General features: G+C 34.7%; 1 non-coding gene across 1 annotated transcript; it reads right to left on the bottom strand.

Moving 5' to 3' along the window:
* Window positions 1–210: 210 nt before the first annotated feature.
* On the bottom strand, window positions 211–370 carry LOC129053516 (U1 spliceosomal RNA). Its single transcript, XR_008518305.1, has one exon. It is a non-coding gene; the product is annotated as a U1 spliceosomal RNA (small nuclear RNA).
* Window positions 371–12,293: the final 11,923 nt, after the last annotated feature.

The raw sequence follows: 12,293 nt of genomic DNA, 5'->3' as shown, positions 1-12,293 counted from the left end.
CAGCCACCTCAACTAGACAAAGTTCTCAAGCATTTGCAAGTGTCGTCCTAGCACTATTTGATTTTTCTAATAAATAACAATTTGATGTTTTATTGTTTTGTACTGGCGGACAACAATTTTTGTAGGCATATTTAATTCTTTCCAGTTTATGGTTTTCTTTCAATTTTCTATATACACTAAATGACTCAATTTTCTTTCTTTTTTCCCACGTGAAAGCACAAACACAGTCCTTCACTTCCACAAATTATGCAGTTGAGTTTCCCACATTTGGGGATATCTCATGGGTCAACCCATCTAGAGTGCAATAGATCTGCCTTTCCTTGGGAAAGCCACCTTCGTGATCATGGTGTCTCCCCTGGCAGGGAAGTATCCATTTTCTTTTTAAGACTTCCATTAGCCTTTGAAAGAAAATACAAATATAAATGTAATAGAATTCAGAATAATTTTCAGTATCAGCTTAAAATGTTAATTTCAATCATCCATGATTATTCTTTTCTAAAAGAGTTCTTAATTCTGACACAGGCTTCTACAAAATTGTAAGAAAAAACAGTATGATAAACAACGAAATGACTGCTAAATAAAACTACCATACATTTTATGCACTGATATACTCATTTTTGATAGTGACTCTTAGAGTGTTCTATTGTATCTAACAGCCATTCTCGGTCTTCTGGAATTTTATCATGTGCACTATGAGCATTAAAAATAATCAGATGAAAATAATTTACAATATGTAGTAGCTAATATTTTACTGCCTAATGTGTGTCATTCAGAACAAGTTTTTGAGGTAATCTAATTAATATCAGTTAGTTTCCTAAGCGGGTAGCATTAGTAAATCCATTTAACAAATAAAAAATCAATTACAGTTAGAACAAATAGTTCGCCAATTATTACAGATTTAGCCAGTTGAGGAGCTAGTTAGCAATCTGACCCAATCATCTGACCTTTTGGTGTATTATTAATTTAAAATATTATGGTTAAGTATACTATCCATGCATTACTACAAGTGAATTAAAAACTGTAATGCTATAATACTTTTCATAGTTCTATTTTTTATTCTATACTTAGGATTATGCTCCATGGCTGAGGCTGGACTACAGGGACAAGATGATAGCTGATAGCTCAATGAGGCCTCATGCCCCAGGGTTCAAGGAACACTCCTGCCTCAGCCTTCCAGCTACTTGGGATTAGACAAATGCACCACCATGTCCCACTCACCTCATTATTTTTACTAAATATGACTAGCATTTTATGACTACCTTTTTAAAGAAAAAACAAAACTTACTTGGTTTTTACTCATTTTTCAGAGACAACATTTTAGAATGTAAAGCAAGAATCTCATGATAATAAAACAGTGATATTACTTGGCAGTACAAAATTGATTTCAATTCTGACAGTAAAAGAACACACATGATGAGTAAAACAATTTTCAACGACAAAAATAAAAATTGCCTGATTTACTAATGATCAGTCATTTTCTTTCACAGCTGACTAAATTGCAATATATTTACACTGCCAACTGTTTTATGTTCTTAGGAATCAATATTAAAAATCACAAAAAGAAGACCTCTGTCTGTTTTGTCATCACCATGACAGATAAATAAAATATTTTTTTTCTCTCTACCATGTATCTTACTTAATAAAATGATATTATATTCCAAGTCAGAGGCCAGATTTTTTTTCTTTTTGCCATAGGAACATTTATAATATATATTTCTTTTGAAAAAGGTAATTTTTATAATCTAATTTCAGGTAAAGAATAACATGGATAGGCTTCTTCTAACACTTAAACAATACACATTTCATTATCTTATTCTCTTAAAAATTATAATAAAGTGAAAATCATGTCATTTGCCACATTATTAATGGTATCAAAAGTTTTCATGTGAAATTTCGATTAATATTATCTTTGCCTATATTGTTATCTGCTGCCTTGAACAGTGTTGGTACTCAGCAGATGCTGATATATATCTGTTGAATACTGCCTATTGAATAGACTAAATGTTCATTAGACAAAATATTTCAAGCTTATCTTAATAAAGAGAATAATAAATTTATACATGAAACACACATTAATCCACATCAACTATTTTCCACATTATGTCAACATGTATACCTTTAATGTAAACACCTCCTTGGATGAGATGAGGCTAAGATGTGATCTAGCCTTACTTTAGAGCAAATACAAGAAGTTACATAATAAACAATATATGACTACAAACAATTTTTAAAATGGTATAAATTAAATTCTATTGATAGGGAACTCAGTGTCATTTGTACAACATTAATTATCTCCTTGAAATCTATGATGGTGGACCAAAGAACAATTAGAAAATTTTAATTGCTAAAATCTAATATTTCTGTTGATTAAAATTTAAAATTTAAAATTATCTTTTGCCTTTAATTATTGTGTTCTACAGCTTTATAATTATTTTATTATCAGGTTTTCAGTGTGCTTATTATAATGTTTATTGAGTGAAAATTGTGTGTTTGTGTGTGGGCATGTGTGTATAGAGTTTCCAGATATATAGTCTGATTGTTTCTAGAAACATATAACAATAAAACTTCGAATCTCCTGGCAGAGTTGGGCAACTAATTCTGGTGCAAATCTTTGGCTTATTTTATTGCAGATGACACAACTAAGAATTCTAGAAGAATGCTAAAGATTTGTGTTGAGCATTAACATAGTTCTTTAAAATTATAATTTTTCTTGAAACCAGTCTGGCCACGATTGTGAAACCCCATCTCTTCTAAAAACACAAAAATTAGCCAGGCATGGTGGCAAGCACTTGTAATCCCAGCTACTCAGGAGGCTGATGAAGAGAATTGCTTGAGCCCAGGAGGCAGAGGTTTCAGTGAGCTGAGAGTCCACTCCTGCACTCCTGCCTGGGTGAGACAGCGAGAATTCCTCTTACACATACATGCACACACACACACACACACACAAATAATAGTAATAAAAAATAAAAAGAAAAAAAGCTCTTTTTCTTACATCCTGATAGTCTACTTAGAGGCTACAGATTGCTTTTGGATAACTTAATGTTGTCTGCCATGATAACATTAACTTTTCCAAAAATGTTTCCATTCTAGGACATTACTTTCTATGACTGTTTTTCATTGTTACTTCTGTAGTAACACATGTATGCTTTTAGATGATTCCAAATTCTGGACATATGTATCCAACTCCCCATTACAATTTTTTATTTGGTGCCCCATATGTTTCTAAAATGCAATCCGCTCAAAGAGGTTCACTTTTTCTATCAGTAAATTGCATTACTATTCTCTCAGCTTATCAAATCACACCCAGGACATAGGTGTTAACATCTCTTTCCTACCCCACTTTCTCAAATATCCAATTGCTAACAACTGCCTATTCTAACTCATTACGAGCTCATAAATCTGTCCACACGTATGTTCTACATTGCCAGCTTTTCTAATATAGAGCACCCACAATTTTTTTCTACAGATTATTTTGAATACTTCCTTACTGTGGTCTATTGTGAAATTTTCTATGCTATAGCCAGTGAGATGTTACTAATATATGCCCTTTGTTGTCCTCTGATGGTATATCAAGTCACACTGATTATCTCACATGATTGCTAAAAAGCCAAGTTATGTCAATAATAAGTCTGTACCCACTGTATACTTAAAAAAATCAACTTAACAAAGCAAACTTTTTCAACTGCAAGATGCTTTTTACTCTCCAAATCTAAGTCACATACACCCTATAATAGGCAGATCTCTTTGTATTGTATTTTTTTGTTATGATGCTTTGTATCCCACCTGAGCTCTTTATTCAGTACTGTATTTTCAATATCATAATTAAGACAGATTCAAAATACTTTATCTGAAATTGAAAAAGCTCAATTAAGCAAGACTTTTTAAAATAAGATTGGTATGTAACTCAATTTCTGATGCAATAAAGACTTAATTGAGGGAAGCTATTTCAGTCTGCATTCATGTATCCTTCACCCTTAAAGAGAATATCCATTTCTCTTCCTAGAGACATTAGCATGTTTGATTCTTGAGTACTCTCGGGAACCTTACAGGTAATGGTACACAAAGTGACGCAAATGTGTTGACTCAGTTTTCTCAAATGCAAGAATTCCTAAAACCTAAAACATACTACCTAAATGCCTCAAGATGTATAAATGTATACTGAACCTTAGCAATTAAAATTAAACTTAGGTTATATCATAAACCGAACATGTGTTTTGTATGAGCAACTAAAATCTCAAGTTAAATTGTGCAAAACAAAGTTTTTGTGGGTTCTTAAGTTAGATACTTTTACATTTAAAATAAATATATATTTTTTTCTCTGATGTCTTTATGAAATCTGAAACCAAACACATGGATCCATTTTCCTTTGCCGCTCTTCAGCTAGATAACTTCTCTTCATTAGGGTGTCAGCATAAACCTCACCTTTTCTTTTTTTTTTTATTTTTTATTTTTTATTTTTTTCTTTTATTATTATTATTATTATTATTATTATGCTTTAGGTAATAAATAAATAAATAAATAAATATTGTGTTTATGTTTGTATACTATATGCTCCTACTCTACTAAAATTATCCCAGCATCTTAGATATTGTCAGGCTAGGCTGAGAAAAAGAAAGCACAGAGGTGGTCAGAGAAGGAAGAGTAAATGGTAAAATTTATTTTCTCCTGAAGGTATATATTAATAATACAAAAAACACTTTCATTACAGAAATGTGTGACCATAGAACTTAATTTTAGGTAGTAAAATATTTGTGATTTTAACAAGTTACTTAAAATGATCTGCTAATTGTCTGAGTCAATCATTCATATAAATGTGACCTCTAGCTCATCTTTCTGTTGAATGTGAGAGATAAGGCAGACACATTCTAACCAACTCACATGTATACACAAAATCAACATGGACATGGAGAAGAGAATTAGTGTTTGTAAGAGTGTATTACTTACTAATAAAATTCAACAAGTGTATATATCTGCATCATTAGTTGATGGGAGATGGGACAAATCCACTCATAGAGGAATATATTTGCTCAATAATGGCACCTTACATTTATAAACTGTAATGGTTTTCTGAAAATGTTTCTTTGATTTTCATATGTAAATTGGAGAGCTAATAAATGAGATGACCAAGACTTTAATTACAATTAAAATAAGAAACTTGACTACTATAGAATTCACACTTGGATTTTTTTCCTGGAAAAATCAGATACTACTCTTTATATGTACATGATTTTTATGCAATTAGTATTGTATTCTTGGTGAAAGAAAATGATTTCCTAAAACAATAATGTTAGATATGAAAGATTAGAATCTACTGCATTTGCAATGCATTCTTATTTAATTTACCTCTTTATTGTTTTCAAAATGACTTAACCTTTTTTATTTTCATTCTACATAGCATTAGAATTACTCTCACTAGCAATTACTCCATCATTTGTATGCCATTAATGAACTTCTTCCAACATATATCATGTTTCACTGCCCCAGCAGGAGGAAGGGCCAACAGTGGCACAAGGGTTGTTTCATACAGTCTGTCATACATCCTGCTAAATTCAAGTTCTCCATGGATAAAAAGCCTTTCCATAGCCAGCGTTCAGCTTTAAGAAAAAGGCTAACTACTGAACTTGGAGAAAAGACAAATCTGCCTTTGATAGCTGATTTAAGAAATATAATGTGTGTGTAGAGGATACAAAATTACAATTCCACTAATGGGATAGTTAATATTTGTGTTACTTTCTTCACCCTTGTGGAAAGTCTACTAGTTGAAGTTAAACCATTTCTTTTTCACACAAGACAGAAGGCAAACTTATCACTCTCAGAGGAAATACTAAGAAGGATTGTACTTTGTCAGAGGGTAAATCAAGACATCTTTATTAGGCCACCTATTTATTTAGTGTCTCCTCTATTACTGAACATTATTTAGTGATTTGCTTTCAAGGATTTTTGTGTTTGTTTAAAAAAAAAATCCTTGCCGCAATGATGAGACTTGATAAAGCAAATTGTGGCCTCTTGTGGATGTTCACATTCTGTGCAGTCGGTAACTGTCTGATTCTGTAGAAGCTAATCGAAGCTTGGACTGAATGTGGATGAGACCCACCACTGGGGAGTGATGGACGTATCAAAGGACATGATGGGTGAGGGGAGGTGGCTGTCACATAGGGAATAGAGTTTTGAAAACTTACATCGAAACATTTCTCTTACTGGCCCCACCCAATATTGCCATCTGGAAACATTTGATAAAAAATACAATAGGAAATGTTGGCAGAACAAAGCAGGCAGTGAGTGTGGCAGCAGGAGCAGTCAGAAGCAGCTGCAGAGCCACCCTGGGCAGAAGAACCATAGATGATGCTCCACAGTTTGAACAAAGTGTGGTTCCTGGTGGTACAGAAGTTGGTCCATACAGTCTGTCATATATCCAGCTAGATGCAAGCTAAGAATGGAAAGATTTTCCATAGAGAGAGTTCAGTTTATTGAAAAAGGCTAACTACAGAAATTGAAGAAGAGACAAATGTGCATTTAATAACATAAGTAATAATTACAGTGTTCTGAGTAGAGGATAAAAAATAACAATTGCATTCCAATTAAATAAATATTTTTGTTAACTTTCATCTTTGGGGAAAGTTTCCTAGTTGAAGACAAAACATTCCCACTGTTTCTTATCTTAGAACAAAACTACTTAGGTTTCTGTATAAACCTAAGTTTTCACTTTTATATGAAGCACCACCATGTAACTTTTATTACAATAAACATGTCATACCGAGTAGTAAATGGATAAGTAGAGAAATGTCCCAGTGTGTTACCCAGTGAAAGGTGGTGTCTGGACAGTCAGTGATTTCTAGAACCCTGGACCAACAACCAGGAAGTGTTGAAGTGACTGAAAAGTTAAAGATCACAAGTACAGCATGAGGAAAACAGAGATCAACAGTATCTATGTCCATGCCAAAGGAAGTATCCTAGGAAATTTTGGCTATGACAAGAGAATGAAACTCCATATGCACATTTCTTCTGGATCACTTTTGGAGCACTGAAGCAGAAAACAAACTTAGTGCTAATGTACATGTGCTAAGGGGAGGCTGATTTTAAGACTGACTTCATTCTTTCCACATGTTAAAGAGACTTCACGGGACATTGCCTTCTAGATCCAAGCTTTGCCAGCTTATTTTTCCTCATGATCAGCTCCTATCTATCAGCTGATATTTCTACCCATGTGCACCAGTGCTCTTCTTCACAGCTTCACACCTGTAATACTGTTCTCTGCAGCCAACATATGAGGTCCCAATTAATGCTCCACTTTACTTCCAGCTCCTTCAAAGAATTGGCCACACATGAAATTTGGCACTTAACTTTACTAATTTACACTCAGGATGTGGATTACTAGTACCTACCTCACGTTCATTAGCCTGGAGGAAAGGTTATTTTCAGAGTGCCACTGTCGTGCAGCTCGGCCATGTCTTCCTGCTGTCACTCACCCTGCTGCTCTTGGTTGGATTTCATCATAATCCTCAGGCTTGTATGCTCATTGAGGGCAGGAACAACCATATTAAAAAATATGTGCTTGCAGAAATTACTCCCAGAATTCTAGATGAGTTTTACCTTTTCTGCACCCATAGCTCTGGGATTTAGTTTGTTTTAATATGAGTGCTACCTGACAGGTTAAGACATCATATTAGTTTGGACACTACCGATAGGAGAAATAGAACAAAAACAGCTGTGGTTGGCAGCACTTTAAAAATGAATATTAAACTACCACAATCTTGAACAAATATCTTTAGTGTAAATATCAAATAAGTGGGGTAAAAATGATGGTAGCTATTTCACACAAGGACACAAGACAAAAGCTTAGAATTACTTGCTTAAAGTTAATGCAGAATGGAACAAAATTGTTCAAGTGCTTAGCATTAGAACAGGTTGTATAACCTGGTTTTCAATGGACATTACCTATTTTACAGTAAGATCTTGTTATAGGAACAAAGAGATGATTCCCAGCCTCCTGTGGTGTATCATCTCTGCCTCCCAAAATACTGAGATTAGAGGCATGAGCCACCATGCCCAGGGCAATTCCAAACATTTTATAAAAGTTCTGTGACTTCCTCCACCTTGCCTTCACCCGCAAAACAAGCACTACTAAGAATTCCAATATATAATACAAATAAAGCACTGCCATGACCAAAGTACTACATTGATATGAGTGTGTATCCATGCTCTGTTCAATTTTTTTATTGCTTTAAGAGAGATCTTTGATGCATCTAAAAGGATGAGTACAAATGTTAATGTAATCCTGGATTTTCTCTGACAACTCTCCTAAAAACTGACTTACAACTTTTTCCAAGTATAAGTATCAACGGTTTACTCTCTGAGGGAAAAGAAATAATCAGCATGACGACTATTCCTAGCCACCGGCAGAAGCATATATGCAACACTTAGCACACACATGTGTTTCCTTGGCTTCTTGAGTACTCCTGTGTACACTGCCTGTACATTTTTATAATATCTGTGAATGTATAAAAGAATTAATGTGAATGTATGTGCTAACACATATCATTTCCAACTGCAGAATATGTTAGTTTTATATCTATCTACCGTATCTTGACTCTGACATTTATTTTTGGATTGTTACATTAAAATCAAGTACCTGGGACAGTTGCTGTGGCTCATGCCTGTAATCTGAGGGCTTTGGAAAGCAGAAGCAGGTAAATCACCTAAGGTCAGGAGTTTCAGACCGGTCTGGCTAACATGAAAACAGTGAAACCCCATCTCTACTAAAAATACAAAAACACATCACACATGGTGTTTGGGCCTGTAGTCCCAGGTACTCCAGGGACTGAGGCAGGAGAATCACTTGATCCCTGGAGGAAAATGTTGCAGTGAGCCAGGATCATGCCACTGAACTCCAGTCTGGACAACAGAGTGAGACTTCCTAACAACAACAATAAAATCACAAAGAAAAAACCAAACCAAATAAACAACTGGCAACATTCTTCTTGAATGACTATTTGATCACAGAAAATTCAATTCCTGACAGGTCATGATCTCTAGTAGTAACACAGCAACTTATTTGAAAGTAGATGGAAAGTAGATGGAAACATTTCAGATGACATTTTTATTTACTTTTCTATTATATAGGCTGCTTCCTTGCATGATGAGAAAAGGCGGTCTGAAAGGTAAGCTGTGCAGCCTAAGGGAGTTACTTCAAAAGGCCAGTTTCCTGACAAAGATCAAATATTTTTTCTATCATCAGATTTTTAAAATTATAGAACATGCCTTACTTTCACATGTAAATCATAAACATCAGCAAAGAAGTGATTTATTCCATCTTCTTGCCTTATGCCATGAAGAATAGTAATTTTCATATGTGACATATTTAAGGCAATGCTTTTCTTGGAAATAATAATTAAAAAAAGCAACCAGTTCATTGAGAAAATATTCCTCAAATTAGTCAAAGGCCATGTATTTGTGATGGAAGATTTGAATATATTAACTGGGTTTAAAATTAGCTTACTTTTACCAGAAAGAGAACATAAGCATTGTAAGTGAGAAAATAACTACAAAATAAAGTAGCATCACCCTTGATATTATTCAGATAAACTTTTTGGTCGATGTGAGACTTAGTTTTAAAATTAACTGTTCATCAAAATATTTTCTCCCTTAACAAAACAAAAGTAGTCCCATTAATGGAAACTTTTAAATTCATACAAATTGTGAAGTGTACAATCTCAGAGCCTGGCATCTGTCTTCCATCATCTTCTAGTTTGTGAACCCAAACATTAGTTAATTAACTTTACTAAAATGCTAAAATTATGTCCTGAAGCAATGAATGCTGACACAAACCACTTGCTGGAGTTGCCCCTACTTTTCAAGAACATGTTGATCAAAAGCCACATGTTCTCATCTATGCGGTCAAGAGCAACATGAGCTATGAACTGGTGCAGATGATGATACTCATAAATGACTGTCTGAGCAACAACAGATTAACTTACCCACATAGAATAAAGAAAGTAAACAATAAGTTCTGTAAATTCTATGGATGGTTTTCTTGTGCAGAAAAAGGAAAATTTGACTTTGCTTTTCTTATTATTTTCAAGAGACATACAGGAGGTCTGTTTTCTCATTATATCTAATTCTTTCTTTCAAAATATCATTTTAAAATGAAACCTCAGTTATGGGTTGAAGTGTATGCTCTCCAAAATTCCTTTGTTGACATCCCACGTGAACAGTACCACAGAATGTGTCTTCACTTGGAAAGAGAGGTTACATGTAGACATGGTTATTTCAAATAATCTCATTTTTCAGTAGGGTGGGCCCCTAACAAAAGCATACATGTATTTAGAAAAAAGGATCATTTGCAGATACACACAGGGAGAAAAATGACACAGGAAGACTGGAGTTACACTGCTGCAAGCCAGGGAACTTCCAGAAGCTGGGAGATTAACCAAAAAGTTCTTACCTTAACACCAGCATAGGAAGCATGGCACCACTGACACCTTGATTGTAGACAGTGACTCTCAGAAATGAGGCAATACATTTCTGCTGTCTAAAGCCACTAAATTTTTGGTACTTTGTTACAACAGCCACAGGAAACAGACACAGCCTCTTTGTTGAAGAAGCTGTTCCCAATCCTGGGCTGGAGGAGGGTGGCCCATTTTCCCAAAATGTCTCTGACATCTAAAGCATTCTTTACTTCACTCATGTTGTCATGACAAACCTAAGTGAATCTTTAGATAAATGGATGTTTTTGTGTCTAGTCAAGCAGTAGTTTCTTTTACAATGATGATCAATCCTGAAAGCTTAGGAACAAATTGTGAAAGTGCCTTAACAAGGTGAATGGTAGCAGGAGAAAGAATTAAAATCAATGTATGCAACAAATTATTTTTATGTGTGCTCCTTTGTCCACCACAGGACCAGTGGAGTGCACAGAAACTATATAAAAGTAGCTGCATCCCAGGAAGCAATACTGCTACAAGTACTCAAAACAATTTTTATGAGTATTGTTCTCATAATATGAGAAAATAATGTCACAACAACACCTGTCACATAATCCTGTCTATCATATTTTGGTGACAAGTCCTGAATATTTGAAAAGTATCACACAATTAAACATTATACATTACAAGCAACTTGCAAAATGAATTCCTCAAAAGTCATTAAAGCTGACTTGGATGCTTGAGGAAAACAGTGCAAATGTTCCAGAAATGTATTAGAAACATAAATTGGAAAGGACTGGGCTCTTCTCATGACAAAAATCTATGGACCTGTTTACTCTGAATGACAACATGTTCTCGAGCCAAGCCTGGTTTCTGGAAACATTCTTGACAAGAAAGTCAGGTGGCATCATCTCTGGTGTTGCTTTTGAGCTTCCTGTGCATGGCCAAGGTGGTCACTGGGGAGGAAAGCATGCATGTATGACCCAGCCAGGAAGTGCCACTAGGGGACACTGAGGGTCTTTTTCAACCCCGTAGGTCCTCATCAAAAACATGATTCATGGAAACTGTCTGAATTTTAATGGATGAACCCCAGTAGGTCCTGATGAAAAATGTGATTCATGAAAACTGCCTGAACACTCATGGATGACATTTCAAGGCCCCAACTTGCCACAGGTGAACTAGGCTTTTAAGTGCTCAAGCGGCAACAATTCAGGGTGGATGACATAGTGAACTGAATATCATAGGAAAGACAGCAGTCATGCTAGTCTGTGCTGACTTAAAGCATAAATAAAAAACTCCCAGGATATTCACTGGCTGGCTTTTATCAGTCTCTGAAACTCCAGAGGAAACCTCATTTAATTGTGTTGGATTTCATTTACCTCCTCTGTTCTAATCTTCCAGTTCTAATATCACATTACACTATATTGTTACAATATAATAAAAATTCTTATTAAATGTAAGCTTCTACATACACTTTGGATTCTGCTTTCCCAGCTGGCAAAAACTCCATTTCAAAAACTGGATTATCATGGTGGCCAACAATTACAAAGTAGAAGCTCATAGACATGGTCTTAAATGTGTGCCTACTGATGAAGTAAAAAATAGTGCATATTTTTAGCAGCCAATATTGAAATTCAAAGATGACTAATGAGAGGTGCATAATTCTTCTTTTGTTTTGCTTTCTAACTTAAACTTGGAAGATGCCAGTAAGCTTGTCACCATTTCCTGCATACTAGTGAAGATGAATGATTTCTGGAATAAACAAATGATATAACTGTGATATTTCTTGTAGAATCCTATGTATTTCTGTAAGAAAACTAGAAGACCCCTAACATAAAATCCCAGACAACATTCTCATGATCTACAAGTATGGCA

The sequence above is a fragment of the Pongo abelii genome, chromosome Y (assembly GCF_028885655.2).
Source record: "Pongo abelii isolate AG06213 chromosome Y, NHGRI_mPonAbe1-v2.0_pri, whole genome shotgun sequence".
Taxonomy (NCBI): domain Eukaryota; kingdom Metazoa; phylum Chordata; class Mammalia; order Primates; family Hominidae; genus Pongo; species Pongo abelii.
Note: the sequence above shows the minus strand (reverse complement) of the source record. Positions and strands in the feature narration are given on the sequence as shown.